At 37.1% G+C, this 27,068-nt stretch overlaps 1 protein-coding gene across 2 annotated transcripts in view; it reads left to right on the forward strand.

Moving 5' to 3' along the window:
• The window catches only part of znf469 (zinc finger protein 469), a 238,014-nt gene that overhangs the window by 137,436 nt on the left and 73,510 nt on the right, over positions 1–27,068 (forward strand). The window contains exon 1 of one of the 2 annotated variants that reach the window (XM_008411476.3): positions 26,533–26,686. The exons of the other annotated variant lie outside the window; for it this stretch is intronic. The gene's annotated coding sequence lies outside the window, so the exon portion shown is untranslated. Of the gene's footprint in view, positions 1–26,532; positions 26,687–27,068 lie in introns of those variants that run through there. 2 annotated transcript variants of the gene reach the window in all.

Raw genomic sequence — 27,068 nt, forward strand, 5'->3', positions numbered from 1 at the left:
CAGGCACATGCAGGAGGTAGGCAACATAATGGGTAATGAGGCATCAGTGCCTGCAAGAATTTCAATGGTGGTAGGTGCATAGGCTGAAGATAAGTTGTGTCACTGGAAACCAAGCCCTCCTGAGAGAGGATGCCGTTTGAAGAGTGGTTCTGAAATGGTTTGTGGAGTTGTTGAAGCTAAGGTCCAGCAATACAGACAAAATCATGATGAAGTGACATCTTTTTTATGAAAAAATCAGAATATAGGCATAAAAATCTGTTTGTAACAAGAGGATGGTTTAAAAAAGGATGAGAGGATGAGGAACTTTTTACTTTTACATTTACTTTTCAGATGCTTTCGTATAATAAGCATCTTTCAGCCGTTTTCTGTAGAAACACAACTTCAACTGGCTGTTGTTTTCAAAAAAAGATATATAAAAAGATGTTGGTTTATCCCAACTGCCTTTCATTCAATTAAAAGCTGTTACATCATTTTCTTGGTTGGCATGTTTAAAATGGAGCACGTATTTATGGACACAGACATTTTCTTTGGCCCTTGACCACTGTAATGTTTGTGTGCGTGCGTGCGTGCATGTGTTTGTGTGTGTTTTTATATCATGGTGAAGCCAAAACTCTGTCCAAAGCTAACTTTTGATACTTCCTGTAAACAAGGGAACTTAATTGCATTTCCCACAGGTACTAAAGCAGTTTTGAGGGAAAAGATGTTGCTTTAGGATCTGGTTAGATTGAGAGTATGGTTAGGTCAATGCCTCGTGTCAATAGTGTCCCTACAGAGATACGGAAACAAACATCTGTTTGTGTGCACGTTTTTGCTCAGGAAATAACTTTTCAATCTCTTCTGCCCTCTGAGATTCATCTGTTATGCTGTTTGTCTGACAGACACAAGATTTCTGCCTGATTCCCTGGCTCTTATGAAGAGCTCAGCTGTTTAGAAGTGTAAAGCAATCACACACATCTGTCTAGCTGCAGGGTTGCCTTCCTCCATCCTGGGAAATGGTTAAGACAGAGATAGATGGACAGTGACACCGAGGGACTGACCAGTGGCAAACAGACAAGACCAGTATTTTTGTTCTGGTTTGTGCCTGACCGGATGACTTGTTCCGTCTGGTTTTAGCTCTGCATTTACGATTATGTGGGCTGTGTGTTTGTTTCTGCATAACAATAGAGACCAGAGGACTTGAGCATGATACAGAAGTTAAAGTGTCCAGAGACAGTCCTAGTTGTTGAACTTTAACTATTTCACTTCAACTTTTTATTTAATTATTTGTCTTTTCTGGAATATCCCTAAAATGCAGCTAAAACCTTTTGAAAGTAGAAATGTGCGCTGTAAAATAGTTTATGCCAATTAGCTATAACATTATGACCACCCGCCCTGTAAGCTTAGTTCTGATTTCTAGGTTAATTTTACGTTTGTAAAAGTGTGTTTCAGTTCCATAAGGTATGAAGTCCTCTACTATCTGAAGTAATTCGCTAAAGGTACATTTTGATAGAACTTAGCTTGCTGTTTGTTCAGAGTTAAACTGCCAGTCATATATCAGTTTGGGGCTTCTCCCATTTTTAATTTAGAATTAGCTGTTGACAGATTGAATGATAAAGACTATATTTTGCAAAATGCTGAATAGACCTTTTACTTTTAGCTAATTCAATACTTTTTGTAATTTTGATGTTTGAAGAATGTCATATTGTAGTCATTTTGTAACTATTTATCTGAATGCTGCACTATGAAGGGAAATCTATTGGCACATCAGCCACACAAAGATTTTTTTTTTCTTTTCTTTACCAGCCACCACTGGAAGTAGGTATTAAATTGTACTATTGTGTTGACTCGTTGGGTGAACTGACAGCACTCTGTGCCGTAACCATTAAAACAGTATTCGCTGCTTTAAAATGATTTGGTTTGAAGCATTTAAAATAACAACAAAAAGTTGTGGCAAATAAGACATGAACAATTTGTAAGTAAATATTGCAAAGTCTCTGTTAGTTCACCTACTTTTTTGGCCTTACGGCTACAGTAATTTGAGATTGGCAGAAAGCCACAATTTGGCTATGATATTGAAAAAGTAGTCCCCTTGCAAACAAAAAATTGTGTGTGATGCCTCCTCCTGCCACACAGTGTTGTTCCTTGTGCAATCCCAAGTTGCCTACAGATCCACCCGTGTTTCAGTGCGACTGGGTGAATGCAACTCGAGTCTAAAGTGCTTTGAGTGATTGTTATAACCAGAGAAGCCTTGCATAAATTCAGTCTATTTACCATGCTTAAAGTTAAGCCCCAAATTATTCATATGCCCTTTTAGATTTGTAATTTTTTCATGTAATGAGTTTGTTTCTGATTGGACATAAGGTGAGCATTTAAATATATATATATATATTTATAATAGCTTAAAATGGCATAATTTTATCAACAATCAGAGAAGAAAAAAATCTTCATTTGCATTTAATATTAATGCTAAGATTTTTTTGCACTTCCTCACTGGTATCTTAATAACTTGTGTTTGGTGATGAGCTGAAGTCATGGTAGAAGGGATATCTTTGCTCACTCACCCTAATCTTTAGTTCATTTTCAGCTCCTCCACAGATTCTCTATCAGATTCAAATTTGGATATTGGCTGCACTATTCCATAATTTAAAACCTATGTATCTTTTATGGGAAAACTTGAGTTTAGCTATAGGTCAAACCTGTATTTAACTATCTTTATTATAGATTATTTTAAACACAGTTGCTGTTTTTTCAGAACAAAAGAAAAGATGTTTCACTCCAATAATGTCTCCAATCTTTGCACAATGTGATAATGCAGATAATTGTTGAGTTCCATAATAATAAGCAGTATTACTAAACATACACGTCAATGCAGTACTAACATGACTTAACAAAACATTTGGAAACGCACAATCTTTGGAAACCTTCAGGAGAGCCTATGCCAGTAACTGTTACATCAGAAGACGAGTGGAAGCGTCATGGACTACTTAAAGGTGCTACAAAGCATTAAAACTGAAAAATAAATAACCCGAGCTGCTGGAAGTATTTAGTTATACAACTGGTTTTTCTCTGGACAATTATCAGAAACAGAAAAACACTAAATGTTCTTTGCAGACATGCAGGGACATCAATCTGTCTGAACTGAGGGTACTATGTGATGAACATATCCAAAGAGAGCACTGAAACAAATTGAAGATGGCATAATATCTCATGCAATGGACACTGCAGGTTTGCATGGGGTACTAATTAAATTGAAAGGTAATGGTGAAGGCCATGCAGATTGAAAGCACTGCAGGGCATTCCCAAATGCAGTTCTCCAGACAGTTTTGAGTCACTGGTGTTTGATCAAATGGTTGATATTAACCACTCCTCGTGACTCAGACAGTTTTTCTTAATAGTTTCAGTCGATTTGCTGGCAAAGGCTGTTTAATTTGCGGTTCTTTCTTTCTTTTGATTTGTTCCCTTATGCTGTTTTGTGTGATTCAGCATGGTTATGTTTCTAACCAATAGACATTTGGTTTTGATCTTGCAATTTACTGTGATTTTTTTCTGTTTTCTGCTGTGGAAGAGAGAACAAAACTGGCAGGACGAAGATGAATCAGGGGGCATCTGGTTTGGTTGTTTATTTACAAGCTAAGGAAGTGACAAAACATCATTCTTTCATCTGTTGGCTTTACTGGTTTATTTGTTCAATCAATACTTTAATCCCTCCCTCTCTCCCTCCATCTCTGTACGGTTTTCTTTGTTCCATTTCAGTTTTACTTTTTTTATGAGTCACTGATAGCTAAACAAACAAAAACCGAGATAATGCGCCACACAGCTGTTTTCTTTTAATTATTGATTTGCTGACAAAAAATTAGTTAAAGTCTGGAAATATCTTCCAGGTTAATCAAGCTGAAGGACTGTCTGTGATAGGTCGTATTAATGTGGTAAGGGTGGAATTCTCAGTGGGTGGCTCGTGTTTCTGAGTCACAGAGTAAAATCTGATTTTCTTCAGGTAACAATTTCATGTTTGTTTTTCATTAAAAGAAAAGTAAGAAGAGATTGAAATCCCTGTAGCAATGCACAATAAGTCATCATTAATCTAGACTACTCAGATGAGTCACTCTTATATTCTTAGGCTAAAGACAGTAGCAACTCAAAACTCTTTTTAAACAGTACGCATCGGTTACTTGTCATCTTCATCAGCTTATTCCTTTTCAAACTAATTTTTAACATTTTTCTGCAAATATGAAACAATATTGCTTATATTTTAGCTCATATCGCCACTGGCTTTGCTTGCCTACGGTACCTCCGTCGCTTCTCTTTTAACTGTCACTAACTTCTCTTGTCTCTAATCTGACTACTGGAGTACCTGCTAGGCTACTTCTTCTACTGAGTTGAACAGGTAGCCTGTCGATTAGTTTGATCACTTCTGCCACCTAGTGACTGGAGGCTTATCGTTTCTATAAATAGACTACTAAAAAGTCTTCCTCCCTCTACAGTTGCCTAGTAATTCTCAAATAGCGCGGCGCGCCTTCTCATGTGAGATGTTTGATGCTTTGATACCCGCAGTTTAAACTAACAGCGAAACATCTTGTAGCTCTTGTAGCTCAGTTCCAACATCCACAAACTTTCAAGCTTTCTTTCAGTTGGTTCCACAATTACAGACCCAGGAGATGCAACACATGGATGCTGTAATAAGGAGAAGCCAGGACACACAGTCGGATGGGAGAGTTAACATCAACAATTTTGAAATTTTTCTTCCAGTTCCGACTGGCATTGTTGCGTTCATATCCACAGGCATCTGACATTTTATATTACTGCAAATAATTTTTACCAGAGTTATGTAAGTTGAAGGGCGCACACAGTAATTGTGCACATTTTTCCCATGTATTTATTGTTTTTACTTGAGGGGATGACACTCTTAATATTCAGCCTGTCACCATTTCAAATATACAAGCCCATCTCTGCTATTAGTTGCCCCATGGTAACATGCTCTTTGACCCTAAAAATGAACTTCAAGCAAAGGCTACATAGTCTTTGTGAGGCAAACTTTCTCTCCGTCATTTGGACCAAACATAGAAAAAAATAATCTTACTATAGCTCTTACCTAAATTGTGTAGTCATAAACAATACCTATAGTTACCTCGATAGGCTGGCTGTTGTCTCTGCTTGAGCCATTACTCATGGCCGTGGCATAAGCTTTGTGCCAAAAGCAAACATATCAGTTTGAGATGTTCCTGTTAAGGATGCAGATTTTGACAAGAACATTTTGTGATTACCATTATAGATTAAAAAAATTATCATTTTCCAAATGCTACATCATCATTCCTATGTGGTGGTGCAATCTTGATTTAGGAAGCTTGAATCAAAAGCTTTACAAAAATGTGTTTTTAAATCACTTACCTGCATTAAAATCTAATAGGCTTATTCTGATTTATGTAAGTGTTTTTTAGCTCTCATAAAAAAAACACTAAATGCAAAATAATTTATTAAGCTAAAATATGAGTTTAAAATTTATGACAAATTAAGTGCCAAAAATGTAAGAATACTTTATGTGAGGTTTTGTTAGTCTCTGTGACATGTTCGTTTCAAAACAGCAGTTTTGAACCTGGATAAGGCAGCACTAGAGAGGACTTTAGAAAAATCTGAGTTGTCAAGAGTAAAGCAAATATACCTCTTTAATTTAAGTGCAGCTGACTGACATGCAGTTTTTAGGTCACAAGTTCAGAAGTAGGTTGCAAGCCAATATTGTTAGCACCCTTATTCCTAAGGCCATGATATATCCAGAAACAGACACAGATGTGCACACACACATGCGGTTCTGTTTATACTGTGGTGTGTGTCTGCATAGTGGAGCCATAAATTCTTGGCTGCACACGGACATCTGCACAGACCCTAACTAACATGAGGAGATGATAAAATTTGGTTTAATTTTAGTTTTACCCATGTCTCAAGTGGTTATTTCAGTTGCTTTACCTACTGTAATCAAAGCTTAGCTCTTGATCTGATTTGATTTGCACTGCCAAGTCTTTGTTCTGCAGTTCAAGCCAGGCGTCACTTTTATTGAGGTCTGTTTGATTAAGAGCAGAGGAGAATTTTGACCTTTATGTGCTTAGTTCCTTGCGATAAGATTGCCTTTAGCTTGGACAGACTTTATATGAAGCATAAATGTGATGTGTGGGTCTGACAAAAAAAATCAAAGAAGATAATACAAATAGCCACTACACTTGCATTCCTAAAAGCAACCAGAGTGGATCTAAATATATGTTTGCAAAGAAGTCAAACATAAAAACCAAAACAAACAAACACGGATGCCAGTATCCATAAAGTCAAACAGCGACCTATTCACCATTAAGAGATGGCACAGCTCAGTCTTTGATGCAAGCATTGTTCTGCATGCCTGCCTTCCTGCCTGCCTGCTTGCCTGTAGACATTAAAACATTTTTTAATCCATAGCATTTTAAAATCTTGGTCAAATAATATTATGGCTTATTCCAGTTAAGTTTTCTAGTTAAATGTCAAGATGTTTGCTTCATTGAGATTCTGTCAAATTATACCATTGTGGCGGAAACACATGATACTGGCACATCAGTATCATGATTTATCCGTGTAACATTTAATGCCGTTTTATTATTGAAAGTGACTGTATTCTGTTCGCAGATACATAAATCTAGTGCAGTGGAAAATCCGCAAAGAAGAGTAATAAGACTCTCCTGAATAGTGGGATAACTGATCCAAAGCCTTTCCCTGCATTGGATCAGCTGTTTGTAAATGTGTGCAGCTGCTAAACAGCCCGTGTTTTTTTTTCAGCCAGAGTTCCACATTTATATACCGAACTGAGACCTCTGAGAGTTCCCCAGCTCTAACTGTGACTGTTTAGATTCAGAATAACACTGTTTGGCCTTCATAATGGCCTTCATAATGCAATCAAACCCCAGTAGGACTTTCCCCTGCTGAATCCATTCAGATATGTTTACCTTCACACCCAAGCATGCTAGGGTGGTCCCAATGCACACAGGTAGTGGGCATAAATTGCAAGTGGGCAGCTGTGTGTATACTCAGATGTTAAAGATAGAAAGAAACACACATGTGCACACACTCAAGTAAAAAAATGCAATTTCAAATTGACATGATAAACAGTGTACATGTGCTAAAAAGTATAGCACAAATCCAAATTATGACTTTTTTTTGTTCTTCAAATCAAAGATGGTTATAATTCACAAGGAACTTTAGGAATGCGATACAATATGTGATACAGATGTTGAATATCTCTGTCTGACCATGTACAGAACCATTTCTTATGTCTTGCAGAGAGTCAGTGTTTGGATGATATTTCTGATAATGTTGTTTTTGGGTCTACTTCAAAGAAGAAATCATGTCATTTTGTAAATCACTTTGCTGACCATTTGAATGGTATACTTTTTTACAGGATAAGTTATTCTGTGACTGAAGTTATTGATTTAGATTAATGTTTTATTGCTATCTTCAAATGAACACCATATTAATTGGTTTTGAATAATTTCAGAACAAAAATAGTGTCTCCAGCTGGAGACCCCAGCTGGAAAAATTAAAATACAAGAAATTCCTGTTTTGCTTATCAGAAAATATCAAACTAACATCCTGTTCCATTCATTTTGAAATTCTACATTGTCATTTATTAATGTACTACTCTTTGTCTTGATCATCATGTTATAATTTCAACCTTAAATTTGACCAGTTTTACTATTTAGAAATGAGAACAAAGGTCTTAAATGTGTTACAGTCCAACCATTAAGGCACAAGGACAAAGGCATTAAATAATATTTTTTTCATTTATTTTTCCAAAAATTCTTCACAAAAGATGTGGATTTAGAAACGGGTTTCCGAATCGTATGGAATATTCTCCAGCTTAAAATAATAATAATAATAATAATAATAATAATAATAATAATAATAATAATAATAATAATAATAAAAAAGAAAACCCTCCATACCCTAAATAGAGTGATGTAGAAACAGGGGTTACCTTAATCGATAGAGATGAACAAAAACTAAAAAATCACTTTGTTTGACTCATTCAGTAATTCATTATTATTAGCTCTTAATCTTTTTCTATTTTTTTTTTCTTGGACCATAAATGCCTCTTTATATACCTAATATGACAAACACAACATTTGATCTATTTTCAATATAATGTAATAATCAGACTTTAGACATTTTTGTGATTGATTAATTAAGAAACATTAAACACTTAAAATATTCTTTGGTAATTTTGATCTAGGAAAAGCAAACTAGCAGAAGTTTTGAATCCTAACTACATCGAGGCGGGATTAAACTGGGCATAAACTTGTCATGTTTGGCTAATTTTGAGCCAATTTCTTGTTCATTTGACAGTTTTTGGGTTTGGGCCTAGTTAATCATTTGTAATGCATCATGTAGTATAGAGGAGGTAAAGAGAAGCGATTCACACCTCATGACCAGCTGCCAATCAGCAATTGTTGCACATGTCAGTGTAGCAATAAAACTGTTGTCTGACTGCCAAGGAGATCTCCAACATATTTTGCTACAATGCTTGACTTAATATTGCTTTTGGAAATTGTTTTGAGTTTATTTCAACTTCAATGGATACTGAGACAAAAAAGACAGCAAACAATTGACAAAGAGGTGAGATGAAAAGTTAAACGAGGAAGAGGGAGATAAGAATAGAGGAGGGGAAGAATGATAAGAGAATATACAAGAAAACACATTAAAAGTCTTCTATCTAAAGAAAGAGGGAAAAAAACAAAACAAAGAACCGAGAAACCACAGCAACAATAACAACAATGTTGCTAAAAACCACAAGGTACTAATTAATACAACATGTGTTTAATGGAAACCACCGGCCACGATATCATGTGTCTGTAAACACCTGATTAGGACTTGACTTGGAAAAAATGACTTGTGAATATTTCTGTCCCAAACACAAGGACACTCTCTATTGGTTTCAGAGAAAGAAAATAAAGGTGGCCCAGTTGAGAATCCATGTAAAAAAAATTAACATCAGAGAGTGTAGAAGATGAGTTAGAGACGAATGAGAAAGTATTATACATGAAGTCGTCATCGCCATCGTAGAAAGGCTTTTCTACTAGGTTTTAATAAATGTCAGTAATGTGTTCAGTTTCTATTTCACAATTGCTTTGGTGTCTTAATGACTGGATTAACATCTGGATTAATATCTGTTGGGAATCTCATGTCATTACCCTCATCAGAAATATATTTCCTCCGAAAAATATTTACATTAACTTATTTTTTATTATTTCAGGTTTTACTTAAACCATCTTTTATTAGATTAAATCATTTGTTTGTCACATGCTCCATTTCACAGACCTTGTAGCACATTCATGCAGCTTTGGATAAACCATCTTGAGTGTTTGTGAGGAGATAATGAGAAGATGGTTCGTAAATTGCTGTCTGAAAATTTGCATGAGCCACTGATGAGTTTCTGAAGTGTGTTTCTAAAATTGCTTCCTCTGTGGTGAGTCTGGTAAAAGTCTCCTCATTGGTATTTAGGCTTTACTAAGTTTTACAGTGACAAATGTAGTTTTATAGGTCATTAGGTAAAAGTAGTAGTTGTTTAACTTTCAGCAGTTTATAGGACTATATGTAAATATGGCTGGTTTGCGCAGGATTTCTGTGCTCACTTAGCCTCACCAGTGAAATTGGATTTATGTTCTTTATGAAACACACGTTTACATAGATATTCACATGGCTGGAAAAGCATAAGCTGTGTTTTAAATTTTCAGACGCAACACAATTCAATGCATTAGTCATGGTCTCTCTTTTCTCGCCGCCTTTGTTCTTGAAGTCTCGCTCCGGTGTTTGCTTCAGCTTTGTTCATGTTGATGCCACATGTGCACTGGCGAGGCTTTCAACCGGTACAGGATTAAGCGCGTCTGGCTGGATTCTTCTGAAAATGCAGCGTGCTGCAGGGACATCTGAGTGTTTCTGTTCTTCACTCAAAAGCTGTTTTGTATCCAAAATGTTCACACACATAATTTATCAGGATGCATCTAACTTTTTATTATTTTTTTTTATTTCCATACTGGGGTTCACTGCAAATGAACATCTAGATTTTAGACGTTCGTAATGTGTGGTCCTATCAAAATAGGAACAAAGTTCGGTACTGAAGAATTATCATAGAAAAAAATTGGATTCATAACACCAGAGACAAGACATTAGGAAGAGATTTAAAATCAGACAAGATGACAATGGATGACGGTGGATTTTGTGTCTACTGACCTATTTCTGTGTTTATTTGGTCATATGTTTGTGATCATTCCTGTGGAAGGTCCAATCATTGGAAGCAGTTTTTTATATAAAATGTCCCGGTATTTCAAAGACACAGTGATGCCATGCAGTTGAGCTAGGCTCCAGGGCTCTTGAACAACAAACAAACCCACAGCGTCACAGATAATATGTTCAAACAGCCAGACTGTGGAAGGTGTTGATACCTAGAAATATATGGGCACAGTTAGTGACAGTAAACTGACCTTTGAGACAAGCAATGAGAGAAAACCTGTAACCTGACAAGTATTGTGAACACTTGTCTTATTTTTATTTGTAGTTAGCTCAGATTTGGGTCAAATTTCCAGACAAGAAAGCTGGCTCACCACACTGTAACCAAATCTACCTAATGGTATAAATAAAGTTGATTCCTTGATTGATCTTCAACAGCTCTCTTCACTAGACCTGGAATGCTGCTGCTCAAATATACAGTTTGTTTTACACCAAACCCACAGAGAGATTTTGTTTCCAGAAAGTTTTGTCTTGGTTTCATAACTAAGGATGTGGTTCCAGTTAATGTTCTGGTAGTTTTTACCAAACGTTACACATGTCTTTGTGACGGTAGGACAAAAATGTTTTTTTTTTGTTTTTTTTTTTACTAGTATGGCTCCAAACAGCTGGTAGGCATACATATGGTTTCTAAAGGTTGCTTGGAGACTTGTTTTTTGTTTGGTGGTGTTTTTCCACCAAACAGGTCCCAGTGCAAAACATGTGCTAGTCCTTGGTTAGCTCCAGCTCTTTGTGTTTCCACCACAGCAACCACTGGCTGTAGTACCAATAAACTGGTGAAATCTCAGCATCACCTCATTCATTGTCCAGAGAAAATAACGTTTTTTGGACAGACTCCAGCAGAACAATGTAGAATTGAAATGTTATAGGTTTCATGTTAAAATTCCAAAGGTAAATTAATTCCCTTCATGTCTTACTAGTTTAAGTGAGATTCAACATGAATCCAAAGTAAGATTATAAGAAGAATAACATTCTCTCCGATTTTTGTCTTTCTGCTGTTTATTTTGTGATTATTTGTCATGATACTAGTATTGGTCAATGTGTTACAAAGACTTACAGCCAATGTGTCTGACATTTAGTCTTTTATTATCTTTGGAGTGTTAGGAAATCTTGCTTCAAATGTCTGGTGAACCTCCCGCTTTCCAGCACTGCTGGTACTCATCAGATTAGCCCATTAATAAACATTCTCAGTCATGCATGTTGTTGATATCACCGTTGATAAATTGGACTACTACGGATACTGAGAGAAGTAATGTGATTTGTATGGTTACACTTACTCCCTTGAGGCGATCCTTCACAAAAATATCTACAATACATAGTAAGAACCTCACTGGATGAGGTATTTATGATGTAATGAGTTGACTCTGATTTGGCTCTTTTATTGTGGAAAACCAAACAGGTTCCTTAAAAGAAGGACTTTTTCTACTACCAACTCTGGATAAGCAGTAGAAAAATCTTGTAGGTGACACAAAGAAGGGTTGTTATTTTCTTTTTACCTCCCTTACTAAACGTGGGTCTTGATGGTGTGTGGCCTGTCACAATCAAGACCTACACAATCAACTTATGAATGGTTTTAAAATCCATTCATAACTTCAGTTTTTGACTAGATGAGGCAAGTATAGGCAAGTATATATATTTCTTGTAGCCATTTAAGAAGGTTAACATACGTCTTTCGTACTTAAATAATGTGTTGTTTTTTTTGTCACATTCATGGTTGGTTTAGCAAATTTGGCATATGGGGAATGTCATTTTTAGTTACATAACAGATTACTTTCCTTACCACCATCATTGTGTGAATATGTGAATGGCTGAATGTAGTGTGAAGCACTTTGATAATCATTACTAATCATTGACTTTCTGTTATTCACTGTTATTAATTCATTTAAGGTTCTTAGTTAAGAGCTGCACCACATTCAGCTAGGAAAAACTACTTTTTTATTTTAATTGCTCTACATAATCTTCGTTAGTCAGTCACTAAATAACAATATTTATCACTTGACCCTCTATTTGGTGAAGTAAAACTGGCCACAGGATTCTGATCTGTGCATGTTAAGGAAACAATATAATTAAAAATAGGAACTTAAGGGATGTAGTTATAATATTAATGTGCAATAAAATAAAACTTCTATGATTCCATTTGTGATTCTGCATGCAATCTTTTGTCAAAGAACTCAGAGAAAGCACTCTCCCTCTAAGCATCCCAGTAATTTTTTCCAGGTGGCGAAAAAAGGTTTGTAGTGGTAAACTTCATAGTTTTGGAAGGAATAAACAGTAAACATTTTGATTGAAACAAATAAAACTGTAATAAAAGCACAGCAAAGGAAGTTTTAATTATCTACTCTTTATTTTACACATCCGATCGAGAGTGGAAAGTTGCTTTAATATCAAAGGGAATTGCAGAAAAAAATAATAAAGTGGTCAATAAGTAACTTCAGAAATACCCAAAAATATTTTCCAGAAACCACATTTTGTAACATTAGTGTTTACCAGTGCTCTCTTGTGTTTATAGGTGGTATTTTGTGTCTCAGAAAGGCTGGCAACACATGCTCCCTTGAAGGAACGGTGCAGCACATACCTGGGTCTTGTAAGTTTCTACGTGTTTAACGCCTTGAATCCTTCTTTATAGGAGTGCAAACAGTCGTCTCCTGTATACGACATGGTTTCCACATGGGTTTTTATTTTGCCTATACTTAGAATATGGCATTTTCCCTGCGTGTCATGTAAAACTTTCTCCCCTTGCTAAGTTTTTTTGTTTGCACCCTTCGTCTACCTCTCCTACAAGTTAACGCCCATCTCTGACCACAGCCAATAGCGGATAATGCATGGTTGATGCTTAACCCTTCCCTTCGAGATGTAAATCTTGTTTTTCTCTGCTGACAACCACGTTCACAGGAAAAGACAACAGCCTTTTAAATGACACGCTTGTAGACTTCCGATTACAGCCCTGTCACTTACTCCTACAGTGTGTAAACACATGATGGGCCGACATCCACAGTGAAGGAGACGAAGGGAGAGGTTTGCTGAGGTGCGTGGGCTGCTTTTTGTTTGCCTGCAGACATAAGACCGTTGGTTAGAGGGCCTAACATAAAACAGTTAAACTGACATGATGCCTTCAGTTAAGTTGTCTCACAGGGACTGAGGAGTTATTAATCATTTTATCTACAATAGCTGCTGAAACACCTCGGTGAATGCAGCGTTACGTGATACGTATCTGAATTCTGTCCCTCCAGACTATTATGATGTCGGCTTCAGTGATCTATCGCGTCTCGTGATGCTGTGGCCTGTAAGAAGACAGCCCCAGATCTTGGCTTTGTCTTGGCCTCCAGACCAAAAGTGTGATAATTTTAGAGTCGAGTCTCTCACATGGTCTGGAGCAGGGACGGCATTTGGAAATAAACTTGGAATTTAGCTTAACTGCAGTTTACAGATTTAGGAGGGGCAGCGTTCTCTTCTTTATTTTCTTGCATAAATAGAGAGTGACTGGAGGCCAAAGACATGAGGTTTCAAAGCCACAAAAAGAGGTTAAAAAACGTCAGAGGGAGTGTGGACACTTTTGAGCTCGGTTCTTTAGTTCTCTCAGAGGCTTATCCACAACAGTTTTTTCCCACTCACCAAGTGAGTGGCCTTTGAGTTTTTATGTCTCTGTTGCAGGTTTTAATTGCTTTTCATTTGCAGCCATGATGCAACATTTGCATTTCAGTTTTAAATTAATGTATCTAGCCTTTGTCCCCTGTACCACTGGAAACATAATCTATCAGTAGGGAATATAAAAATTTAGCCACTAAGTAGTCATGAACAAACAGCCAGTGACGGTTTTGCTTTCATATCTTCCCATGTTGTACAACCCAAAGAGGTGAGAGAAAAGGTTACGTCACAGAATCAAATGACAAAGATGTGCTGCAGTTACCTTCAGCCTAAAAAAACTGATTGAGGGCAAAGTTTGTAGACATTTATTGATTATGTCTTGGGGGTCGGGGGATCTGTGGCACTTTGTAATCATTTAGTTTAAAAAGAAACTGTCACTGTGTCATGTCTTGGTAATAATTTCTGCTGAGCTTAAAGTAAGCAATAAACTTGTTTGTTATTGTAAACATCAATGAAAAGACAAGCATCAACTTGATTCAGTTGTGTTCATTTACACAGTGCAACATTATATTAGATGCTTTCTCAAGCTATTTTACAAACAGGCCCAGTTCATTTGCAGTTATGCATCATGTAAGTCCAGGTTCAGTTCAAGTCATTTCCTTCATAATATTTCATCATTACATACAGTGTAACGATGACATTACACTGACTGCTACACAAAGTCAGTTTGTACAATTTCTCTATTAAGGGAAGCCAAACAAATAATAATTATTCTCACAGTCTCTCACCCCGATCAAGCATGTTGCAACAGTCAAGCTGTCATGTTTTTTACATAAAGAAACCTGCAACAGAACCAGACTAAAACTCAATGAGTTTTTCCTTAATTATTTTCAACAAATAGGACATTTTAATCTCTCTGATGTGCAAACACGTTAGAAAAAGTATTAGATGAGTTAAGATTTTCAGTCTGCAAAAATTAACTTGGTTCAATGACATGTCACAGTCTTGGTTATCATAGGATTCATTTTTCACATATTTATTTTCAAACTAGCTCAACAAATAAGATCTGACATGTTCACCATGGTCATGAATGTCCTGTTAGAAGCTGACTGAAAGCTTAAAATAGGTGTCAATGAATAAATGTACTGCAGTTATTGTGACTTGGTACAAGTGCAATTGGTGTCTGTCCCTCATCCTGATCAGCCTGCGCCTCCTAGAAAAGTCTTGATTAGTGATTCACTTTTCTGGTCAATACTGAATGTAATATGGAAACAGTAAGAGTAATTTAAAATGTCAAATTTCTCAATTCATGGATCTTTATGCACATGTGACATATATGGAGAGAAAAGGGACTCATTTAACTTATGCTCACATGTGGCCTGCTTTTAAGCTTTTTCACTCATCACAGAAGGCATTAACTTCAGCTGCTATTTTCCACTTGATTGAGAGTGAGAGAAATTGTTCAAGGACATCTAATTTCTGGGTACATATCTGAATAATTAAAATGACTGGTTTTTACCAATAAGGAACGGAGTTAATCCCTCTTAAATTGATGAACCTTTAAGTTTAATTTTTTTGACCCGGTGCAGTAACTAAAAGGATGCCATCACAAGTTAAGCATTTTATCATTTTTTCATTGAATACGTTTTATTACATCCTTTTGATATTGATGCTGATCTGTCTGAATTGGACAGACTGGGAGTTCAGTACAGTTTGTAGCCAAACAGAGAGATCCAGAATTTGTAAATGTTTGCATTTCATGTCTTCTTTATGTTTATATAATGGAGATTTACTCATAAAACAAAGCAGAAGATGCACTTAAAAGTAGATTTTCTGAAGGAATGAAAGCCTTTAAAACATACCATTTTTTTTTAGTTTTTTTTTTACTTATGCCAGCTGGGGCTGTACAGTATCATGAATATGTTGTCAATGTATTATCGATGTGGTCAAAATCAAGGTCACTTTTAGGTTGCAAACATTCTTGGCTGATGTATTCTAAGTGTTATGAACTTGCATTTTTCATGTTAATGTGAAGTTGGACAGGGTCACATGGGAGCTGAGGCTTTCATTGGAAATAAATGACATTGGCCAAAATGCTAACGGTCACATAGTCATAGAAGCACAGATGAAAGAAAAAAAAAACAAAAGCAAAGAAAATAGGCATATCACAAATGATATCATCACAATATTTACCTATGTTATTAAATTGCTGAAATAACTTTTTGTTTGTATTCTAACTCTCTGAGGTGTACTGATATTAGTGGATATGCTGTCAATTAAAATGAATCACTTCTCCCTATAAAGACTATTTACTTGCATTTCACAGTCTAATCTTTTTCTTATTTTAATTTTAACATGGATAACTCAGCAAAAAGTTTCCAAATGGCATTTGTTCACAATTTTATCTCTTCTTTAACATATTTCATAACATTTGGATTGCTTTGTCAGTGAGGTTTGCAGTACCTGTCAGTGTAAACAGTAGAAAAACACTTTGTGTAAGGAGTTTTGTTTTACAGTGTGTTTGGTCTTCCTTCCCTAGGTTGAAAGTATGCTGCGTGACTGACATGATTAGAGTGAGTTAGGGCGTCATGGGGCGTACAGATCTGAGAGAGAATCCCAGTTTCACGACCAGACACGCACACTGACACTGTTGTTAAATATTTGCAAGTAATGAACAAGCGGTCTGCTAGTTTCAAGAAAGAGTTTATCTCATTCTGGAACAGTCAGTAACACTGTTTTTATCAGATTTAACAAATTCAGTTTGTTTATGTTAGTTTGAGCTTATTGCACAGAAACAATGAGTTTTATTAGCATCTACGTCATCTACACAGACACAGATATAGCTAAATACTTCAATATAACAGATTTTTTTAAAAGTTCATCCAAAATTCATAATCTAAGAGTGGGAAAATACTACAGAGTGCATGTATGTAAATTATGTGACCTCTTGTAAGAAAATCATAGACCCAGCTTTGCTCTGTGCTTACGGTAATTTAAAGTTAGCTGCAGGTTGGCTGGTGATGGATTGAGCCCACATATGACCCTTCAGCTTCTCTGCTTATTGTTGCCTCAAACATACCTATAAACAATTTCCTCTGGATTTTTGCTCCGACAGGCTTTGTTCTGCTAAGTTGGACATAATTTCATCTCAAGGGTTAAGCTAAAGCTATAAACTTAAACAGGTAAATTACACGTCTACAAAATTACAGTCTTTATGTAGCTTTTGATTTTATGAGCTGCAAGATGACCACAGAGAGTAATACAACAATGAAAGCTGAATGTTTCTCTGAATTCAAGACCCTTTAGAAGGGCAATGTAATGACTGTCTATAGGTACATTATGCCACCGAGCTCAGGGTATTTACTTGAGATATTTAAACAATGTCACACGGCCCATGCTACATAAAATGTTCTTTCTATGCACTGCTCAAAGTTGTTGAGATTTGTGCAGGATTATTCCTCCTGGGTGGTTATTGCAAAGTATGTAAATGAGTAGCCTTTGCTAACGCCCACAAATATCTCATCAGAAAAGGGGTCAAACTTTGAGGCCTGTAAATGCACTGAACTGAAATATCACCTGAACAAATTTACAGGGTTTTGATTAACATGTTGTCCTACAAGGCAAAACATAACTTCCTATGCTTTTTGCCCCATGAGATGCTCATGGGGCATTGTTGCATTTAATTTGGGACAATTACATTTTGAAAATCAGATTTAATTATCACTGCGTCAGACTGGCGACCTGTCCAGGGTGACCCCGCCTCTCGCCCGGTACGCTAGCAGGAGATAGGCACCAGCACCCTCCTGACCTCACTGAGGGACAAGAGTGTAAGAAAATGGATGGATGGAGGTTTAATTATCATTTATTTTTATACTCCACTCCCAGATGGTGCTATTGTCTAATATATTATTTTATTATTGTTGACCAAATATCAAGTAAATGTAAAGTTATCATTGATCATGTGGCCAAAATATAATGTTGGAACCACTAACAGGTGTCTGACATTTTACTATCTCACCACATTTTACATCCTAGAAGCCAAGAAAAACTTTCGGGACCATGCAGTAAAGCGGGTGATTCCTTTTTTTCTGTTTTTTTTTTTTGTGCAACAAAACAAGGACTGAATTTGAGGCAAAAAGCCAAAGGAAAGCTTTTTTTGTTTTATTTTTGTTGGTTTTTTCCGTTTGTCAGCATTATATTTAGTTCAGTAAAACACCTCTTTATCGTTTTAGGTCAAATCAAACTTGACCTAAAACGATAGGTCAAGTTTGATTGACCTATCGGCTAAATATTTCCCAGTGGTAATTTAAAAATGTATTGTCATATCTATTCCAGTTCATTCCACCTCACTTGTTCCATCAACTTACGTAAAGACCTGTTGCTTTCGGGTTTCTTTGTCTTCTTTCGTCTCGTCATTCATCTCTGCAGTGACAGGAAATCAGCAACACCTTTAGTTTCAACTTTCCACACCTTAAGCACAAATCAAACAAATGATCCTTGAGTACAGTTCATTTTACATCGAAACTTCAGTAAAATGAACTACAGTTTGACAAATGCATTCACCTGTCAATGTTGCTGAAAAGATCCCTGTCATTTCTTTCCCTGAAGCACTATTGCAGTACAAGCAATAGGAAAGCTAAGAGGGTTAAAGCTATGCTTTCGTGGTGAAATATTGTGATCGTAGACTAAAACAACAGCACATGTTCTAGCACTTCAACTGCAAGGATCAAGTTAATATACACAATGATTTTATTATTTTTTAGAAAATATTATTTTTTGTCATTACTATTTATATAGTTTAAGAAATTGGTTATTAAAGTAAAACACTCCATGTGTGATAACTATAGCTTTACTACGTGTCTACAGTTTTTACTTAGTCTTTCCATCCATCCATCCATCCATCCATCCATCCATCCATCCATCCATCCATCCATCCATCCATCCATCCATCCATCCATCCATCCATCCATCCATCCATCCATCCATCCATCCATCCATCCATCCATCCATCCATCCATCCATCCATCCATCCATCCATCCATCCCGGACTTTTGCGAGTTCTATTTAAAACTCAACATGAATGTATGGATCAATTCAAGGATTTCCAATCTGATAAGATTTAAATGTACTTAACATATATAATTTGCCTACATTTGTTTTTTGAAATGCACCATAGGTGAGATATGATTTCAAGCAAATCACTTTTGGGTGCCAAAAAATGCATATTTTCAATATGCCATATGGAAATATGGCACATTTTCATATGGAATTTGCCGTATGAAAAAATGGCACATTTCACTTTATGCCCTGGTTTACATACTAGCTCCTACCTATGATTCACAGCAACTTGGCAGCACTCATGTTTAAGTTCGTCAAACCAAGAGATTGCTTTGAATGTGAGGTTATTGCCATCTTTAAGCATTGCCCCGATTTCTACAGTACGTCCGTATTATTGTGACCTGACCTCAGTATTATTACATAACCCCAGATGGTTTTCAGGCGTCTTCTCTCATCTGTAACATGTTCACACCCGCATCCACTCAAGTGTGTACCGACTGGCCAGCCTTTGATCTCTCTCCCTTTCAGGGCCTCCCTAAAGGAGTGAGCCTCTTCAAGCCAGCAGCCTGGATGGATCTCCTGTAGCTGGATGTCCTCCAGGTCCAGTGGGGAGTGGAAACTTTCTGATCTAGTTCGCTGCATTTATGCAAACAATAGGTCACTTCAGGTGGTATATGAACTGTAGCATATATGTGGCCTTCTCAGATGCCACTTAAAGCCACCTATAAACACTTGTAATCTGCAGGACTCTGTACCTCAGAAAGCCCTTGGTCCCTAGGAATGCCACATGGTACCAGCTTCAATCAGCCTTTGACATTTTACTCCCATTGCTTAATCCAAAGGCAGAGGAGCCCTTATCTTATCTGAGGAAGGGTAAACTTTTGACAGAGTGTAACTTTGTCAAAAGTTACACTGCTTAAGGTGCATGCTTAAAATGCACAGTGTTACTGGGGTTTGGCTATTCGCCTAAGGCAGGCGGTAATGATGTAATTTGTAGGATATATTTAGCTGCATTAAGGTCTGCCAGGTCCCATAAGCAAAATTAGGCATTTATACTCAGAATGTTCACCATGCTGCAGCACCTTGCACACATGTAAAACTGTTCTGCAGATCATTATGTGTTTACAACAACTCGAGTGTGTGTCTTGTAAAGGTGAAGGACAGCAAAATCGTGCTTTGGCTTTATTCTGTAATAGTCTTGTCGCGAGTCTCAGTGAGAGAAGGTTGGCTTGACTTTCTTGTTTTGGATAATTGCACGCTGCTGAGGTCTGTGGTCCCCTTCTCTGTCTCCCTGTGGCTGAGGCTGCGAGAGCCATATTTAGGTTGCACATCCTCCTCATCCTCTTCTGTCTCATCCCCATCCTGTCCGACAACACTCGCCCCCACATGAGCACAGCAGGGGGTGAATGAAGAGACTGCAAAGTCACAAAAAGATGACAGCTCTGGTACCTGAAGAAACCCTTCTTCAGGTTACTCCAATCTTGTTTACTAGTAAATAGTAAACAAGATTGTAAGTGTTGATTGAAAAACATGCACTTTCGTTCCAGCAGTGATCCTAAATTCTTCCTAGTATGAAATTATTTTATGAAACTTGCTCATGTTTCACATTAGTTGATCAACACACAGATAAAGGAAGGTTTGGTCTTTCTCAGAGGTACTGAATGTATGTACTACTAGCAAACGTAGCTTTATAAAAGCTATAATGTCCGTGTATACACCCAAAATATTAAGTTACACTCCAAGTACATGCTTTAAATAGAAACACTCGTAAATGCATTTTGACATACTGTTAGACCGGTGAAGCAGTTGTTAGCACTGTTAGCTGTACAAAGATCCTGAGTTGAAACCTTGTTTGGGGGCTTTTTGGGTGTAGTTTTCATGTTTCACCTGTACTTGGGGTTTTCTCTGGATTCTTCACACAATTGAAAAACATGTAAGGCTGGTTTATTGGACACAGAGTGTTGAGAATCTGTGGCAAGATTGAGAACAAATTTCAGCCTTTACAAATATGGTAAATGAATACCCTAAAATACAGGAGCTGTAAATAAAAGTGAAACATATTTCTAGAAAGTATTGACTGAAGGAAGGGAAAATAAATGCATACCATAATTTTTTGATAATTTTTTTGGACAAATTTAACCATGCACTAATTTGTGTTGTTCTTCCACATACAATCTCTCTTTCAGCTGGGATAAAGGAGGTGTTAATAAAAGCATTGCCAATTTACCTCAGTGCAGTTAAATCTTACCTTTTTTTATTCTTGTATCACACAGGTATATTCACCTCTGGAAAAACAGATCTGTACATTTTGCTTTGCCTCTTAGTTCAGTCACCCGGTGAAAAATTCATCACCGCTGGGCTTGGATTCCACTCATTATCTTCTGAAATGACCCTTGTAATGCACATGCATGTCTTTTAGCTTCAGGGCTAGATTTCTAGTTTCTCTGCCTATAGTCTCTTTATGAGATGGATTTTTAGTAATTTATCATTCTCAAAACTATGCTGCACTTTGCTTTTATGGAATCTTTTAAGTCTGTCCCGATCTGGCAGCAGTATACCAGCATGAACTGACGCTTTACTGCACTTCACAGTAACTTTGTGGCATATGATGAGGTCATGATCATTGGGTACCTTGCAGGCTTTTCTTTATTTGAAGCACCTGTCTTTCAGTCTTTGAAGAAAAATGGTGCAAATGTTCCAACAAGTGGGAACGCTGTTGCCAGAGAAGAAGGAAAATCTCAGTCCTGTCTGGTGTTTTTGTAACTGGGAGTAATGCATATCAGGAAAAAAAAAAAAGAGATTGCTTATCCTATTCTTGCCATTTGATATTTGACACAGCTCTAGTCAAACATTTGAACAAACCTTATAATTAAAAAAAGAAAAAAATCTGTGTGTGTCCAATATTTAGATTGTTTTTTTTTTTGTTTTTTTTTCTGGGAGATCCTTACTTGTGATGACTAAATAATTCTAGTCAATGTTGATGTTTCCAAAAGACCGTGAAATAAGATATCACTATTTTCCACATACTACCTTCATCCCTTATGCTACTTGTCATGCCCCCTGTGGATCCTGGTAAGCGCAACACTAACTGGAACTGCAACGCAGAATTTCCAGTGAATGTCTGCCTCCAAACCATTTATCACATTGCTCGTTTAAGCCATTCTTAACCACATGTTGAGTCATGTGGGACCCCAGTGCACTAAAGAAAACATGACTCTGATCTAAGTCATACAGCACCTCGAGTTGAGGGTCAATACAAGCTTTAAGGTAGTGTAGACAGTAATATTTCATTGTCAGTGTAAAAAAAGAAATCCGTGATAAACTTTCAGCTTACGGTCATTTAAGTAATCTCAGAGAACAAAACGTTGTGCACCTCTTCTTTGACTATGCTTTTGGGAAAATCAAACCAGTACGGGGGATTCTTTGGCTACTAATTTTTCAGATATACTTCTCTCTTAATAGCTGTAGTGCAAAAGCAAGCACATGTGCACATCCCTGCAGATAGTGGAAAGAACTGGTTTAATAGCGGAAAATCCTGCAAGAAAGAAAAAAAAAATACTATTCCATCACTGGCAGCAGCTGCTTTCACTGCAAAGCTAACCTGAAAATGGGAGGACTGCATTATCAAAAACAGTCTGGGGAATAGATTGGCAGTTATTAAATCTAAAGGAAATAAACACATAATAGAATTGGCAAAGCATGCTCCTAAAACTAGAGTTATATCCAAAATGCCAACTTCATTTTACTGTAAAAAACAAAACAAAACGCTGGCATTGCCAGAATAAAGTAAATATTTCTTGAGAGCTGGCAAAGGCATGACTCCACTGTTTATGATGGTGTAGATTTGTAATTTGTAACCTGCTTTTATACAGAATAGAAATTATTTTGATATGCAAGACAGATTTCCATAAACTGCAAGTACCTGTATGATTTATCCTTTCTCGCTGTAACACCAGCAGAGAAGTGTCAGCAACTCCCCTGAAACACATTTTCTTTGAATAGAGATAGAAAACATTATGTTGTCTTCTGTCAAGAACTGTTTCTAAAAAGTGAAAACAGAAAAGACGTTCACATAAAGGTGTTTATTGATGCATAAATGTGGCTGAAAGATGGCTGTAAACGCTGTAACCAAACATCATTGTCCAGGCTAAATTTGAAGGACATACATAAGCTAAAAAAGTGTTATTTCTAGGAACTAACTACTTATATTTTATTTTTATCAATTTGCATGTAAGTAGGTGGGATGCTTTAGGGAAAAATCTAATATGATGCACTCAAAATGATCTAGGAATACTTTGAGGAGCTCATGTTTTCAAAATCCCAATATCTCGGTTTTAAGAAGCAACTGTGAGATGTGTTGAAAAAACATCATGTCTTGATTATGCTATAAAATGCCGCAATGTGCCTGGGAAATACCTAACACCACTTCTTTAATAGAAATGTTTGTGGCTTTGCTTTTATTGCTCACCTTGTCAGGATATCTCATTCATCCACAGATACAGTCTGGCTGTACGTTTGAAATGTTGGGGCTGCATAGTTGTAATCTTTTCTGAATTATACTCTGAAAAGCCATGTTCTATTCAAGCTTTCCACCTATTATTCAGCTCTATTTCATAAGAAATTCTCCACCCTCTGCTCTATGCACTTGCTCTCTGCCACTGGACCAAGACTAGAGGGATGAGGAATATTATGTAGCTCAGAGATCATTATGTGCTGCATTTACTTATACCTCAATGTCTGATATTTACTCATTTGAACGCTACACTATACTCTATGAGTTTACATTCTCAAACCTCTGAAAAGTACCTACCTATATAGTTATGTACTTTGCACATGAAATTACAAATCCCAATGAATCTGTCACATGAAGTTCCACTAAACTACATTGAGGTTTTGGGTTGTTGCTTTGCAAACTGAGGAAAACGTCTGAATTTAATCGTTTTGGGTAATCTATTTTATAAATTTCCGCACCATGCCATTTGTAGTTCAGCGTGTGACACACTAACAACTGCTCCATGAATGGTTTTAATCTGAAGAAAATTGTGTAGGAAAATGCTTTTTATCAGCTATAGGAATGCCATCATGCTGCGTTCCTATATAAATGCAGCCATAATAATCTTTATTATGGCCTTTAAAGATTATACTAAAGATTTGAGAAATTACAATGGTATTATACCAGCAAGCGACTGATCAAATAGGCTCTCAAAACACAATATTTGAGAAATGTTCCCTCCTGTCCTCTGCCTTGGTTTTAGGCGAGATTCAGCTCATAGGCTAGTGGATTCAACTAAAAACCATGAAAGAAATGTCACTGAATTTAGTTTAAACAGAAGACAGCCTTTTAGGTTCAGGAGTGTCAAACACTTTGTCACCACAAGTGTCACCAAACACCCACACGGTCATAGAACAGTCCTAATACAATTAAGTTTACGACAGCAGAAATCTTTTTTTCTTTTTTCTTTTTTTACTAAATGAGGTATTTTAAACTAGACTAGCAGAAATAATGAAAGACAGGGATAGAAAGCAAAGAGGAAGCTTAGTGAAATTCTCAAAGACTACAGTGACTCATAGGTCAAGGCCCCCATTGCTGTAAACAAGATTTTTCTCATCACTTGAGCACTGAATCACTTTCTGCTCTCATCCACTCTACTTTGATTCTAGTAGTACTCCCTGGGAACATGGGGGAGAGAATGTGCCAAGCGATCATACACAAGTTATCTCCGTCTGTAGAGGGAAAGTGCATGAGAACAAAGATAAGAACACAGAAGATGTGGCTGATTGTGATTAAGGAAATATCCCATGTGTGCTGATAAAGCTGGTCAAGATTGTCTTGTTGTTCTTGTTGACCCAGAATCTTAACCTGCTCAGTGCTGTTCTATTTGGCCTGTGATCTCTTAAAACACCTGATGTGAGTTAACACGATCTGTAAGACGTCAAAAGTGTTCTGGTTTATCTCTATATCAAGTTGGGGAGATGACTTAAACGGCTGGACTGGAAACCTGCTTTTCCTGTCGCTTTTTTTTCTCCAAAACTTTCATTTATATTAAGTATTACGAAGTTGGGACAAGTGGCAGATCATGTTTTTTCAACGAACAACTAAAACATAGATTTATATGACTTTTTCTGTTTTTGCTCATGTTTTCTTCAGTTCAGCAGGGTCAGAGTCCAAGTTGAAACTCCCAGTAGGTTTGGCTGTAACATATGAACTTTCCTCCCAAAAACCAAGCTGAATTTCTGCCGTTCTGGAAAGAAACTGTCAAGGATATTAAAATGTAAAGTTAATGGCGTGTTTGTGTAACCTCTGTGAAAGCAATGCACACAAGTTCAAAATAGGTTTGAGGAACAGTTAGAAACATCCATCCATCCATCCATCCATTTTCTTGCACCCTTTTTCCCTCAGTGGGGTCGGGAGGGGTGCTGGTGCCCATCTCCAGCCAACGTTTCGGGCGAGAGGCGGGGTACAGTTAGAAACATTATAAACAAAAAGAAGGTAGAACGACTGTGCCTATTAAAGCTATATACTCTCTTAGATATTTTAAATGTAAATCTAAATGTACTTTGACAAAGAAATCATGATCAACACAATTTGACTTTGAACAGGCCACTCCAGAACACCCACTCTGTTTCCAACTACAGTTTCTTGCAGATGGAAACAAATTCTCCTGCAAGATTTTCCCATCTTGTGCCACATTCATTTGATCTTTTATCTTCACAAGCCTTCCAGGACCTGCTCCTCAGATCAATCCCCACAGCATGATACTGCCACCACCATGCTTAATGGTGGAGATGGTGAGTTTCGGGTGACATGTAGTGTTTGGTGTCCACTAAGCAATTATCTTTAGCTACAAGATCTGAATGATTTGTTTATGTCTGTCAGTTTTGAAGAAATAGCATGTTTCCTTTTGTAACTGCACTTGAATGCTGATCCCAATTTTTTCTATGAACCATACTGTAATATCATTCTAAAATAAAGGAAATTATAGTTTATTCGATACACTACTTTTGTCATTTATGCAATATATTTTGGACTGAACACAAGGCCTTGTGGAACACCACACATAATGTTAGATGTAATTTAGCATTGGCACTGTTAAGTTAGTAGTTCTAATTTCTTTTTACTTGCAGCAGGTGTGTCTTTTATCGTACATCTGCACAACAGGTTATTAGAGCAGTGATAAGTAATCGGGACAGAAAGATGCGTAGCATAAGCATAGTATACAAGTGCAAAATGGAAAGCCGTTTGGAAAAAGTGAGGAAATAAAGGTACATTTAGATGAAAACAAGAGAGAGGGAGAGAAAGAGAGATTTTTTGAGTTATAGAGGCAGACAAGAAGGCAGGCAGACATTGTGGTTCATGGATTGGCAGAACATCAGGAGGGCAAAATTGGTTTTAGGAAAACTTGGTGGGACAAAGGAACAGAAGAGAAATGAGGCTGGTAAAAGAAGCGAGTGGAAAGAGCAAAGCGATGAGAAAGTTGAATTTCAAGCATAGTGAAGTGTTCTAATCTTTTCTCTCCTGAGGGCGTTTTTTTTGGAAGCCTCTATCATCAGTCTGGGCAGGACTCATTTGTCCTTCTATCCCTCCCATCTCTCCTCCTTTTCCCCACTGTTTTAGTTCTCTACACACTGCAGCTGAGTGCTACTAGTGCCACACGATAACTACAGGTTGAGAAGTGAGTGAGGGAAAGGGAGGCAGAGGAAGGAGAGGAGTGACTGCCGCACACCTGATGTGCTGGAGTTTGAAGAAATCACCGTGCTGCACAAGCAAAGGGTAACAACTTTTGACAGATTTTCTTTCTGCTTGTATGTGCATGGGTGTTTGTGAGGCCAAATTTGTGATTTTTCCTTTGAATTTAACTCAGTGACGCTTGCTATTCATATTTCAGAGTGCAAACCATCCTTGTATCAGTGATCAGTGTTGGCGTGTGTTTGACAGCTTTGCTTTTTACAGTTTGGTGTCTGCATGACTTATTGTGTGGAGCAGGACTAAAACACACACAGTGAACATCCGTCAACATGGGTGGAAACGGTTTTGCACATTTATTAGATTAATTTCAATTCAGTTCTCATTTCGACTTTTGATAAATCTCCAGCAGTGAGGAATTGCTTGGCTGTATTAGCAGTGGACACACACTGAAGGACAGACAAACCAC

The sequence above is a fragment of the Poecilia reticulata genome, chromosome 6 (genome assembly GCF_904066995.2).
Source record: "Poecilia reticulata chromosome 6, P_reticulata-male-v2, whole genome shotgun sequence".
Taxonomy (NCBI): domain Eukaryota; kingdom Metazoa; phylum Chordata; class Actinopteri; order Cyprinodontiformes; family Poeciliidae; genus Poecilia; species Poecilia reticulata.